Below are 14,976 nucleotides of genomic sequence, written 5' to 3'. Positions count from 1 at the left end.
TGTGACGACATTTTCTGGAATTGATTGTGAGTTTTGTTCTATTTTTCAAGAGAGATTTAAATTCGATCTTGTAGACTTTGAGCTACTAATTGTATTTAGAGTTATATGTTTGGTTTTCAAATTTGATCTTGTAGACTTTAAGCTACTTATCATATTTGAAGCTCGTGTGGAAATCTCAGATGGGAAGATAGCTTGTAGACTTTGTGTTGCTTCTATTTTTAAGACTTGTGCATGTAAGGTGTAGTGCATCATGTAGTTAGACTTTGAGCTGGCTGCTACATATTGTACTTAGTTAGAAGAAAATCATCTAAAAAGGTTGATAGAAGAGTAGATAGTTGAAGAGTTTGAGCTTTCTTTCTGTTTTCCCGTCCCGAGGAAGTGATGGAGATCTTTGTGCCTTCATGGAAACTTTGCTTCCCTTTATGTTCCAAAAATTCTACAAAAAGTCTCATTTTTGTATTTGTTGTTATTTATTTCCAATTGCTATTGCTTTTTTGTGAAGAGAAAAGAGTATTGTTTTTCTTGAAAGAAGAAGAAAGATTGTTGTCTCACCCATATTAGATTAGTTTAGTTTGTAGATAGGGGGAGTCTTCCCTAAATTAGGAGAGTATCATACTCACACACTGTAGCTGAAACCACAATTTTGCACATCCCCCAGGTGTACAAAATTTTCAACCAACAGTTTTTGGCGACTATTGGAGGCATGAACGCATTCGAAAGCCTCACGATTTCGTTTGAAGTCTAGTGTCTTGTTGTTTGAAAAAAAGGAATATCTTTTCTTGGGTTTCTGCTGATAAGAGATTGGAAATATTTTGGTAATTCTATCTTAGAATCTATGATATAAATTTGTTGAATCATTAGATAGCAGATTGACCCATCTGAGTCACCACTGGTGACTCTGCTAAGATACGATACGCATTCAAAACCCTCACGCTTTTGTTTGAAGTATACCGGTATCCTATTCATTGTAATTCGTGTTTTTGTAATTTCTCAAGCTTTCACCAAGGACATGTAAAATGGCTGCTGGCCTTTGGGGGAATGATTTTGGTCCGTTAAATCTGACTCCGCCTTTGCATGCTCTTCCTAATGGTTCGGGGAAGAACTTTCCCAAGTTCTTTGGAGATGGACAGTAACACCCTGATGAACACATTGCTTCTTTCTTCATTGCATGTGGTGTTCATGGTGTTGAACACAAAGATGTATCTGTAAGGCTATTTGTGGAGACTCTCCAAAGTATTGTAGCTGATTGGTTTTATAACCTTTATGCCGGTTCAATTATATCTTGGGCCACGCTTAAAGACAAGTTTGAAGAAAGGTTCAAGCATGTAGATGATGTACATGCATTGTTAGCTCAATTGACTAAAATGAAAAAGGAGTCATATGAACCCATGCGGGAGTTTGTGGCTAAATTCAATAAGTTGTGTAACAGAATTCCAGCTGTGGCTCAGCCTACCGCTACAAATTTGAAGTGCTTCTTCATTAATGCTCAAGTGCTTGAGGTGAGTTTCTTGTTGAGAAGAGTTGTTCCAAGAGACCTTGCAGCAGCACAAGCCTTAGCAATTAGTATTGAAGATGATCTTATCCTTGCTGGTAAGATAAAGATAGAGCCGAATGGGTCCAAAGAAAACTCTTCTTTGGGATCATGGGCTACTAAGAGAACAGATCCCATGGTGCAAAAGTTGGCTAATGAGTTGGTTGCCCTCAAAAGGCAAATAGCTCAAGGTGTATTCTCTTCCCCTTTTGAAGACATTCCAATGAGGCTATATCCAAATATTGTTTTTAGTTATGTAGCTGAAAATCAAGACAAGCTTCCTTCAACACCAAAAGGGCTTGCTCTTGAGGCACCACCAACAAATGCAACAATGGAGAATTCTGAATTTGAACAAAGTGATCTTGTTGGTCTCTTCCAAGAGGAGGAAGCAGACGTAGATGGCGACTCTCAAATCTGGTTTATGCACTTCCAGAAAGCTGATGAACAAAAAGAAAAGACCATATCGGATACCTTGAGGAATACACAAGAAGAGGTTGAAGGCTACCTTTGCAAAGTGTTTATGAAGGAGGACAATCATGTCATGGGATGTGGAAACATGGTTTATAAACATAAAGATAATTCTATTTTGAAGTTTGGAGAGTTGTCATGAAGCAAAGTTCAACTCTCCTATTCAAAAGAGCAAAGAAGATATTGAAGAGGATACGTTTTGGGATGAGATGGAACTGTTTTGTTCAAGATTTGATGCCAAACCGGTATCCCATAAGTTAAAAGATCATAAGCAGTTTGAGAAAGATGAAAATCAAGAGTCTATTTTCCAAGATGGAGGTTTTGATATTTGTTCGAGTCCTCAAGAAAGTTCTATAGAAGAGCCTTGTTCAAGTCTTGTTGATGATTCTCTCCAATCAGAAGTTTGTGAACCGCATAATGAGGAATGCAATACAGTCATGTTTTTATTTGAATCACATGAAAAAAATTTCATTCACCATGCAGTTGTCATGGTTGAAAAACTAGTTGTCCAAGTTGCAGCTAATAAGAAGGATTCAATCTTTGTGCGATCAAAAGGATGTCCAATCAGACATCTTGCTTGGTTGGAAGCTAATGGAAAGCCAGAGGTTTCAATTCTTCCTGAACTTGAAGATACACTTGAGGTAGAAGCCAAACATGCATTTTCAGCTAAGCAAGAGCAGTCTGGTTTCAAAAACCTACTTTGGAGCAGCAACACATATGATTCATTTCAAGAGGAAGGTGAATTTGTTCATCTTTTCCAAGGAGTTGTGCATCAAATTCTGGTACACTTGTTCATGTTTCTATTGGTTGTGGCTGCTAATGATCATGAAAGGTACCATAAGCTGCTGAAGAAAGGCAATTATTTTGTTGAACCAGTGAATGGTTTCTATTTAAAAGGTTTTCATTATGGCTAGTTTAGGATAGGTAAGTTTCCATTTCTAATAAGTGCAGTTGCACACATTAGCATCTTGTTTTAAGTAGTTGCTTTGCGTCAGTCTTATCATCCTTCTTGTCGTCTATGTCTTTGTTGCTTGACTCTGTAGCCCAATGGATACTAAGGCACTTAGAATTCTAGATTTTACTCCCTTCAACCGTTCCAACAATAAAAAGAAGTTCCCCAATGTCATGTCCCCTCCTTGATTGTTATATATAGCGTAAATGAAACAATTATTATTATTAATTAATATAATTAACAAACAAATAATTATTTGAAATTTATTTATTTATTAAATATTATTATTCAATATTTATTAATAATAATATTTTGAAATATTCAAATGAAAATAAATTAATATTATATCATAAACGTAATATATATATATTAAACATGATTTACATATTCTTAATTTATATATTTAAAATAAAGAGGCACAAGTTGTGGTGATAATAAGCTAAGAAACGTAACGTTAATACCATTAATCATTGCTAAGGTCTATTCATTTTAGTGACTAGACAAATAACTAATTAGATAATAATTCCAATAGAAGAGTTGTCAGGTGGTTATGAAGAAGTGCCTCTATAATAAGAAGAGAGGACTTTTCAAAGAAGTGTGACTCTTGAGAGTTGGAAGTATAAAAGAAGTCTTCAACATTGCAATTGGGGGATTAAGGGATTAATCATTGCTAAGGTCTATTCATTTTAGTGACTAGACAAATGAATAATTTGATAATAATTCCAATAGAAGAGTTGTCGGGTGGTTATGAAGAAGTGCCTCTATAATAAGAAGAGAGGACTTTTCAAAGAAGTGTGACTCTTGAGAGTTGGAAGTATAAAAGAAGTCTTCAACATTGCAATGGGGATTAAGGGTGAAGAAGATGGTTCGGATCAGGGGAACATCGAACAGACCATTAATCAGGCCGTAACGGAACTGTTATTGAGTTACGGGCAGTAATACCTTTAATCTTGGTGGTATGCATGGGATGTGCTTAATATGTATCTTAATACATATGAAGCCCAATAACATTCTTATGTAGAATTTATAGTGATATAAATTTAGTTAACAATAATAATAATAATAATAAAATTGCAATTATTACAATATTTTATATAAACAGATCTGCAGTAAAATGTATACAATAATACTGTTCAAAATAAATAATAATATAATTATAGGGAATAATATAATGGCTGCAATTATTTATAAGAGCTTCTCTCTAGTTTTATATTTATATTTATATATATATAATATTACTAACTGAAAATAAATAATTAATACATACATATATATATAGAAATTAGTAATTTGAATGAATGAGTAAATAAAATATTATAAATCAGATTGAGTTCAACATCAAATAGAAGGTTATGTTTCTCTGTTGGACTGTCAATATCTTAGGAAATGCAATGTTTAAGATAGTTTGGTCTCCTAATCAATTTTGTTTAAGTCATAAGTATGTTGATATGGATGAATTAGGGTCAAAACAGGACCAAACTTAGTAGGGGACATTACACCCAGTCAGAGCCAATTGTTGTCCTCATTTTTTAAAATTAAAAAATGTGACAACCCCTACAAAATTTTTCCTAAAATGTGTCATTTTTGTCTCAAAGGCATGTTTTACAAGGTAAAAAACTCACATTTGTTAGTGTCAAATCATTGGGGGTGTCTTTGCCATCATTGTCCAAGTTTTGGTGAGTTTTGGTCTTCCTTTTCCTATCTTTTTGTGCAATTTCGGGTTTCAGAGCAGTCGCTACAGGTTGAAGATTTTACTCAATGGCATGCTTCCCAAGGCAAAATTTTGTTTTTCCCTTGGACTGGATTAATCCTTAGTCCATCCTCGATCCACGTTTCAAGTTTCATTGCATTTCGAGTTCGTTTGCTATGTCTTTCCTTCAATTTCGGGTTTTTTCTTCCTGACTGCAGGTGGGAAAATTTCCTTTGATTGCAAGTTTTAATTTTCTCTTGTTTTAGTATTGTAGGGAAATTTTAAAACAATTACAAGTGCACTTTATTTAAAAATTGTCACTTGTAACTTACTTTTTATTTTCCCCTTGCTTTTTATGTCTTTTAAGTCATTGTAGGAACTTTTTGGACAAATTGCAAGTGAATTTAAAATTATAAGTTTAAAATAACTTGTAATTTCTTTCAAAAGTTCCTACTTAGGTGATTTTAAGTTGTGGTAGGGATTCTTTTTCTCTATTACAAGTTTTAATGTTCTTTTTACTTGTAATAAGGTTTTTATTTCCCTATTACATGTTTTATGTCCTTTAAGTCATTTTTTAAAAAACTTGTGAAGGGGATTTTATTTCTCTATTACAAGTCTTTTTGTTCCTTTATGTTTTGTTTTTAAAGCTTCTAATAGGGATTTTATTTCCCTATTACAAGTTGTTTTGCTTCTTTTTTTATATTCTTCTTCTTTAAAAAACCCGATTTTGCCTTAGAAGGGAAAAAAGTGAAGTATTTAAAACATGTAGAAAGGATTCTAAAACCCGATTACAACTTCCAAGTGCATTTTGCTACTTATTTGCAGCTCAAGAACCCGAAATGCATTTTTGCTCCAAAAAAAATCCATTTTTCATGGTTTGAATCCGATTTTCATGGAGGAATGCATTGAATGAAGGAGGTAGAACGTTTTGTTCCTCATTTGCTGGTTTATGGGCCACGTTTACTTGCTATTTGGGAGGCGCTTTTACTGATTTGGAGCCGCCACATTTTTGCCCCATTATGGATGTTTTCCAAACACGTGTTGCTGCATTTTGATCATCCATTGCAAGGAGTTTTTCCTTCTTCATCTCCAACGTGGATTTGCAATATGATTGAAGGCATTTTTCTTCCTCCTTTCATGTCGTTTTTGGTGCAAGAAGTTTGAATCCGAGTTTGTTTTGGCTCCCAAAGGTTTTCAGCATATTTTTTTATGGAGCATTTCAGTTCTTCCCAAGCTCATCTGTTTTGGTCTAGGGCCCTTTGACCAAGCAAGGATTCGGGTTTCTATGACAATCTTCCAATGGCTTGGTGAAATCAGGCAATGCTAAAACTGGGCAGGAACTCATGATCCTTTTAAACTGCTCAAATGTTGTCTATGCCTTTTCGAACCATTCAAAAGCTCCTTTCTTTGTGAGATCTGTAAGGGGGGCAGCCAACTGAGAATATCCCTTCACAAACCTCCGATAGAATCGACACAATCCCAAAAATCCCCTCAAATGTGTTATGTTTTCGGGAGTAGGCCAATCAAGGATGGCTCTAATCTTTTCGGAATCCACCTTCACACCACCCGCACTGATAATGTGGCCAAGGTAGAGCAACTCTTCCATCCCGAACTCAGATTTGGACTCCTTGGCAAACAAGGACTCCGATTCTAATATGCCCAACACTTCATCCAACTGCTGTAAATGTTCTTTCCAACATTTGCTCAAAATTAGGATGTCATCAAAAAATATCAACACAAACTTCCTTAACTGTTCTTGGAAGATTCTGTTCATGCATGACTGGAATGTAGCAGGAGCATTAGTCAAACCAAAGGGCATGACTAGGAACTCAAAATGCCCAAAGTGGCATCTAAAAGCAGTTTTCTCCACATCTGAAGCTCTCATTCTAATCTAATGGTACCTCAATCTAAGGTCAATCTTGGAAAAGAACACTGCCCCATGTAGCTCGTCAATGAGCTCATCAATTCTTAGAATAGGATACCGATTCTTGATGGTTTTCTGATTTAGGGCCCTGTAATCCACACACATGCGCATGGTCCCATCCTTCTTTCTCACCAAAACAATAGCCGAAGCAAAGGGGCTTTTGCTAGGCCGTATATAACCCATGTCAAGCAATTCCTGAATTGCTCTCTCAATCTCATCCTTCTGCTTCTTGGGATATCAGTAAGGAGTAGTCATGACTGGCTTAGCTCCTTCCTCAAGCTCAATAATGTGCTCGGCACCTCTTTCAGGAGGCCTACCAGGGGGTGGATTTTCGAACACCTTGCTTCTCTTAGTTATCAAAGCTTGAAAGTCTTCAGGATAATCTTTGTGCTCCTTTTGTGGTTCTGAACGCATGACCATGATCTTCCTTCTATCCTTGATAATTGCTGAAATGTCTGAGGAATAGCTGCCCTTATCTACCAATGGATTGGAAGGCATTATCAAACACTCTGCTGCCCACTCCACCTGATTATGGCGGATCAGCCTCTCCATTCTTTTCAAGGATACAACTTTAAGTCCCCCATGCGACATTCCCCTCAAAACTACCGTCTTCCCTTCAGACATGAATTTCAACTCCATGGTTTGTAGGTTTAGTGTGATCTCGCCAAGAGATCTCAGCCATTGAATCCCAAGGATTGCATCATCAATCCCTCCAATACTCACCACAAAGAAATCATCTCTGATTTTATGATATCCCAACTTCAGAGACATGTTGGAAATCATTCGGTTATAGAATATAGTGGAGCCATCTGCTACCATGACTTTGAAGCCCTCAACTTCCTCTGCCACTAATCCCTTTTTTGCAACAATCCTTTCATCAATGAAGTTGTGTGTTGCACCTGTGTCAATGAGAGCTATGACACGATGCTCTCCAATCACAGCCCGAACTCTGAAGGATTTATTTTTGTGAATGCTCGAGAGTTGAGCAACCACTCCTCTATCTTCTGACCCAAATTCAGGCCCTTCAGGAGCCTCTTCATACTCGTTGTCCTCAACTTCAGTTTGTTGTTCTAAAATTTCATAATTTGATCCATCTTCTGAATAGCATTCCATCTGATGCAAATTCCCTTTTCCATGGCACCTATGACCGGGAACCCAAGGTTCTCTGCAAGAATAACATAGATTCTTTCTCCGGAGCTCTTGACGAAGCCCATCATCCATATGCAGAGAAAACTTCTTGGTCTGATTCGTGAATTTCTTCTTATCCTTTCTGAAAGGGAAAGGCTTAGACTGAATTTTACTCTTTGGGGCAGCCAACTCCATGCTTCGAGATTTTTTGATAGCTTCTGCCACGGTGGGCGGATCAAAAGCTTTGACCCATCCTCTCAATGGTTCTTCAAGTCCTTCAGTGAAAAGGACAACCAACCGCTTCTCTGAGATGCTACTCACCATGACTGACAAGTTTTGGAATTCAGTCATGTGTCCAATGAACCTTGCTGCCTTAGTTGTGCAAGTTCTCTAAACTTCACTTCTGGATACCTGGTGTCAAATCTCTCAATTAGCTTGTTGGTGAAATCAGCATAGGTGGTGACTAAGTTGTGACCAAGGGTGACCAACCCATGGTACCACCATTCGTGGGCCACTCCATCCAAGTGCAAGGTAGCAAACTTGATGGTGTCCTCCTCCGTCATCGGTCTCAAAGATGATGCAAATGGGAGCCCAAGCCTCATATTTATAACTTCATTCTTCAAATTCAAATGTCGTTCCTCCAAATTCCACGCCTTGCATTTGAATTTCATTCTACTACAAGTGGACCCAAGTGTAGCGCCACTTTCTTCCTAAGTCAAGACTCACGCCAAAAAGGGGGAGGGCCCACGTAAATCACTTGGCACATAATGGAGATGCAACATGAAATAATGTTCTCCTCAAATATTTCGACATCCCATAGTACACATGAATTTTGCCACAACTTAGGATAAAATAGGCATTAATCTCAAATTTAATAACCAGTAGCCAATAATCAGATTAATTAAATATTAACCTTAGGATAAGGAAATAATATTTAATTATGACACAAATATCATTATCACAACCAAGATGAAACTGAGCCCGGACGACCACAAAACTGCTGCAGAATCAGAACCCTGTCTAATGCCAGAAATAGAACTGTGCCACTCAGCCACTTACTAAAAATAGTAAGTCAAGAACTACTACTCAGAAAAACATGATCATCGCGTCCAGAGGCAAAGCATGGAGAGCTCAGTAGGACAGTGACAACAGAATGGCCATTCCCTAACTTACTAAAAATAGTAAGTCCTTGTTTCATCAATGCTGGACCCTCATTCTTCATTCCACCTAGCCTACGAGTCTCAAGAATAGGCTATTGGACCATTGGAAGGTCATCAGTGAGAAGGGGACATTACAAATATATATTCCTTTTTCTTTCATTCCCCATTGATAGTATGGAACTACCATCAACTTTTTTTAATTAATATCTGTATTATATGATAAGATGCTATTCTAAATGATTTCCTCAATAGTTAATTTGGGAGTATTATAATCGTCTAATGCTAGGGGGGCAATCTCTAACGCAAGCAGTCTTTTTGACATCAGTAGTCTCTATAATCATTAATATTACAAGTAACCTTAACGTATTTTACAATTTTGTTGTTATTGGAGAAAATATTGTAACTTAAATCATATATCTTATTATTAATAGTGTTGGCGGCAATATTGTACACGAAAATAAAACTAGTTAATTAAGTTGTAATTGTCTTGGTTAGTTGGCAACTGAGGGGTGGCAGTTGTAGTGCGATGGTTGGCACTCTCACCCCCTCGGTATCTTTATATACTTTCGAATGTAACTTGGGAAGGACAATTATGAATGGAATAACATCTCTTATATTGCATCTGATATCTATGGCATTATTATTCTGCATTATGTGTTTTATCTGTATGTTTTAAGTTATTCACCCAAGAGGGCAAACATTTGGCACCGTTGCCTAGACATACTCGGGTACGAAATAAGCGGATGGCGCACGGACATGATGGGCCTACCCGTTGGTGAGATAAACCCAGAGGCCGACGACACGCAAAGAGAGCTCTACAACAAAGAAGACACTGCGACAAGGGAATTTTCAATCCTGCTCCAGGTAGCTATCAAGACCTACGTCCGACGAGAGACCATGGAGGCTGAAATCCCACCAAGTGCCGTGTGGAGGCACTGGAAGTTAGCCCGATAGTAAATCGGTTGATGAACCACCTCCCCTGCTTGCTTGCACAGGCATCACTGCACAACAAGCTTGCCTGGAGGAGATTGCCCGGGAAGAGCAACGCCGACGAATCCTCCAACAGTACAAAGAAAATAGCCGTCGGGAAGCAGAGCATGATGGCACGATGCCAAGAGAAAATTAAACCCTGAATCCCAGAGGGATAAAAGAACATTCTATAATTGAATAAGATATCATAAGATTGACACAAGTTCTATCTGATGAAATGAATTAATAAAGGAGTGTTCTCGTTTTATGTGTTGTTATTTATGGAAATGTACGGCAATTAATGCCCAAACTATTAAAAAAAGATAGAAATAAGAAAGCAGAAACGGACGAGTGGGAGGCCGCGCAGAGGGCCTTGATTCTGGAACAGCAAGTAGAGTGTAGACGGAGGCTAAGGCAACTTGCCGAAGGACGACCTGCCGAAGGGTGGCCCGAAGGGAACCAAGGAGGTGTCACGGAGGGTGCAGAAGCCGGGGGAAATTCCTACACGTCGCCAGAACACCATAGGGTGAGAAGCAACGAGGAGTTTTTGGAGGAAACAAGGTTACGGAGGAATCTAGTCGAAGAGACTCAGGATCAATTTAGAAACATATCCCTTATGCCACGAAGTGAGGATCACCAAAGGGAGCCAGAAGTGGGCACGGGTGAGAACGAAGGGGAGGACAACCGTATGGCTGTAGGTGCGACACACAGCAGGCAAAACACCGTACCCCCAGTCACCCACGCAAGACACACCACCAACGTCGGAGGGAGTCGCGCAGGGGCTCGAACACAGCAACAGCCACCTCAAGGGAGACGACCCCCATCAATGGCGAGTAAATAGAAACTGCCGAAGTTCAACAGCGACGGGAAGGAAGATCCCGTCCGCCATTGCTGCACGTGCGAAACCATATGGTCAGCGAACGGTGTTACCGACCAAGATGAATGGGTAACACAGTTCCCAGCAACCTTAAGGGGAATGGCCATAGACTGGTACTCAGATATGGATAAGGCCAAAGTCAGCACATGGCCCGACTTGAAGAAGAAGTTTGGAATAGAGTTCCGCCTCCTGAGAGACAACAACGAAATAGTCGCCGAAATCTATGGCACAAAGCAGAACAAGAACGAGGTTGTCCGAGCCTATAGTCGGCGGCTGAAGGAACTGTTGGGGAAAATGGAGAGTCAACCAGCGGATGGGTTGAAAAAGAGATGGTTCATGGAGGGACTGAAACACTCCCTTCGGAAGAAGATGAAAATTGTTCCACCGACATTGTACGAAGATGCATACAATAGAGCGATAGATCTCGAGAGCGAGACCAAGACATCGAAGAAAAAAAGGAGGATAGCTCGTCCGAGGATGATGACTCTTCACAGGAAAGCAGCAACGATGGTGAGGCTGGCAAAAAGGTGCAAGCGCTCCAGAAAGACATGGAGCGAATGAGGAGGGAATTCAAAACAATGAGAAACACTGGTCAGACCGAAGGGGACATATGGTGCACTGAGTGCAAAGAGGAGAGGCATACAAAGGGTACTTGCCCGAAGAAGGCATTCTGCGAGATTTGCTAAGTGATGGGACACTCCACCAAGGAGTGCCCATACAACATGAAAACCCGAACTACGCAAATGAACCAGGTGTTGTTCATGGAGCAGGCCACAACATCCACACCAACGAGTACGGGCCAACAAACTAACACAACGACATCATCTGGAGGATACCGGGATAATAGACGCAGCGGCAGAAGAAATAACAACAATAACAATAACAGAAACCAGATCCAGTATGACGCCAAGGGCCAGCCAATGATCCAGTGTAGGGCCTGCAATCAGTGAGGACACTTCGCCCACGATTGCACAAAGGAAGCCACCCCTCAGCACCTCTGTCGATGGTGTGGGCCAGGCGACCATGAGGACGCAAATTGCCCGAAGCCTGGTGTAAACCTTCTAAACATAGAACCCACGAAGGCAGAAGTGTTGGCAATCACAAGGGCACAGACCAAAAAGGTTGCATACCCAAATCCCCACACGGAGATCGAGAGAGTGCGGGAAGCAAGAGATGAGATCACAAAGGAAATAGCCGCACAAGAACAGAACAGCCACGAGACCGCAAGACGGCCACGGACGAGGGGAGAAGAGAAAATCTTACAACAAATATTGTAGATGGAGGTACCCGTGAGGATTCAACACCTCCTTGAGACCATGCCGCAGTTAAAAACGGCTATCTTAAACTCCGTACCCTCACAGGTGAAAATGAGGGAGGTCGTGAGCCCCACAGCCAACCCCGTGTTAAGGGAGGTCGTAAGCCCCACGGTCGACCCCATGCTATTGGTAGTCAACAGCGGACGCCAACCGGTGGTGGTAGAAATGGGCATACTGGGGACTATCTTAACAGACACTATTGTGGACAGAGGGTCAGGAGTAAATGTGCTCCCAGAAGCGACATGGAAAAAACTGGGAAAGCCTACATTGTGGCCCCCCACGTTCAACCTACTAGGGGCAGATCAACACAGGATTAAACCCCTTGGTACCCTCATGGGCCAGCAGGTGATGATTGGCACGCAGCCATTCGTGTTAGATTTTGTAGTAATTCCCCTTAAGCAGAAAGGGTATGATGCCATTCTCGGGGGTGGGTGGCTCATTGCAGGAAAAGCGAACCATAACTAGAAGCGGAATACTCTTTCCTTGGAAAACGTGGGGAGGAAGTACGTGATTGATCTCCGTACGCAGATGGTGAGTGAGGAGTTAGCATCCTCCTCCGACTCGGAATCTGAGGGAGACCAGTTGGGGGAGGGTGGAGACGGACGCCGCATGGAGCCTAGTTACAAAGGGGTTAGAACTAGAGGCATGCTCAGGGGACGACGACTCCTTGAATGGCCTCTTCCATTGGCAAATGGGAGATTATGAATTATTTACACCCTTGTGCAATGTATTGAGCATCGAGGAAGAACCAGATATATTTCCCCCAGAATATGGCGAGTACAAGGAAGGGGAGGCCTCAGTGAATGAGACGTCGACACACCAATTCCCGAAGGGGGAGCCCATTAAATATCAGGAAGCCAATTTAAAGGAGACAAATCTTGGGGGGACGAGTGACCCCAAGATCATCCTTGTCGGAGATGACTGGAATCCAGTGCTGAAGGCCGCAGCCTTCAAAATTTTCCTTGAATACAAGGATGTCTTTGCATGGACGTACAAGGACTTGAAGGGCGTGCCCCCAAAGTTATGTGTACACCGCATAACATTGGTACCGGGAGCCCAACCGGTAAGGAAGCGGCCTTACCGTATGAACAAAAATTATGTTGCACGAGTGAAAGACGAAATTGAGCGGATGTTGGAAGCGGGCATAATCTTCAAAGTGCAGACAAGCGAATGGATCATTGTGATTTCCCTCAAGAAAGAGGCCAATCAGATCCAGATCTGTGTAGACTTCCGGTGTCTGAACGCTATCACTATGAAAGACCCGTTTCCCATACCCTTCACCGACAGCATCTTGGAGGAAGTAGCTGGACATCAAATCTATTCCTTCATGGATGGGTTCTCTGGGTACAACCAGATATCCATCGCAAAGGAAGATAAGTTGAAAACAACTTTCGTGGTGGAGGATGGTGTGTATGCATACAACCGAATGCCCTTTGGTCTATGCAATGCACCCGCCACCTTTCAGCACATCATCTTGCACATCTTCGACAAGATGTCGGTGGGGAACTTCAAAGCCTTCCTGGACGATTGGTCTATTTACAGTGGACAGGACATCCACCTAAAATCCCTCGGGGAGTGCCTACAGAGATGTCGAAGGGCACGGTTGGCCCTCAATCCGAAGAAATGTAGATTAATGGTACCACAGGGAAGATTGCTTGGACACATTGTGTGTAAAGAAGGATTGAAAACGGACCCGGACAAAATTCAAGTAATAGTAGAAATGGAACCACCTACGGACGTCACTGGGATAAAGTCCTTCCTTGGTCATGTGGGGTACTACAGGAGGTTCATCAAGAACTTCGCTGAGGTGTCCCACCCGTCGAATAGGTTGACACGGAAAAGGAACCATACATCTGGACAGAGCCACAGAGCAAGGCCTTTGAAGAGCTGAAGACGAGGTTGATGGGAGCACCCATACTGGCATACCCGAATTGGGATAAGAAATTCCACGTTCACGTGGATGCCTCAAATTATGCCATCGGGGCTACATTAGCCCAGGTAGGAGGACACGGGTTGGACCACCCCATTTATTTTGCGAGCAGGTTGCTCTCAAAGGCTGAAAAGAACTACAGTACAACAGAACGCGAAGCCCTCGGCATGGTCTATGCAGTACAGAAATTCCGTCATTACCTACTGGCTACACCATTCACATTTTACATAGATCACCAGGCACTCATGTACTTGGTAAACAAGCCTATTATCCAGGGGAGGATAAGCTGTTGGCTATTGCTACTACAGGAGTTCACATTTACAATTGTGGTAAGACCGGGGCGAAGCCATGTCATAGCCGATCAGCTGTCCCGGATTATGTCGAGGGAACCTCCAAAGGGAGTAAATGATGATTTTCCGGATGCGCACTTGTTCCAAATAGCCGTACTTCCTTCGTGGTACAAGAAGATTGGAGAGTACCTGTGATGTCCCGATTTCCGAAGGGTATTCCCCCAGGGGAACGGAGAAAGCTTGTATTAAGGAGGACTTTTTCACTCATCAACGGTTTACTCTACAAAATGGGGCCAGACCAGGTATTAAGGCATTGTGTCATGGAGGAAGAAGTCCCGAGTGTATTAAGGGAGGCACACGAAGGACCCGCAGGTGGACATATGGGCCCAGACACTACAGCCCGCAAGGTGCTTCTGGCAGGACTGTGGTGGCCAACCGTACATCACGACGCCAAGGAGTGGGTCGTGGGGTGCAACACTTGCCAACGGGCGGGCAAACCTCTGAAGCGAGACTTCATGCCCCTCAACCCATCGCACGCACAAGAACTCTTCGAACGATGGGGACTCGACTTTGTAGGGCCTCTTAAGGCTAGCCACACACGACAGTGCCATTACATTGTGGTTGCAACAGAATACTTGACTAAGTGGGTGGAGGCGAGGGCTCTCCCGGATAACTCAGCAGTAAGCACGGCTAAATTCATCTATGAACAAATCATTACGCGATATGGTATACCTATTCAGT

The 14,976-nt window shown here is 41.5% G+C and overlaps 1 protein-coding gene across 3 annotated transcripts in view; it reads right to left on the bottom strand.

Annotated features, from left to right (window-relative positions):
- Positions 1 to 14,976, bottom strand: part of LOC131071526 (uncharacterized) — a 297,148-nt gene that overhangs the window by 117,464 nt on the left and 164,708 nt on the right. The gene's annotated exons all lie outside the window — the stretch shown is intronic.

This window comes from Cryptomeria japonica, chromosome 9 (assembly GCF_030272615.1).
Source record: "Cryptomeria japonica chromosome 9, Sugi_1.0, whole genome shotgun sequence".
Lineage (NCBI taxonomy): Eukaryota > Viridiplantae > Streptophyta > Pinopsida > Cupressales > Cupressaceae > Cryptomeria > Cryptomeria japonica.
This window is presented reverse-complemented; position numbering and strand designations above follow the sequence as displayed.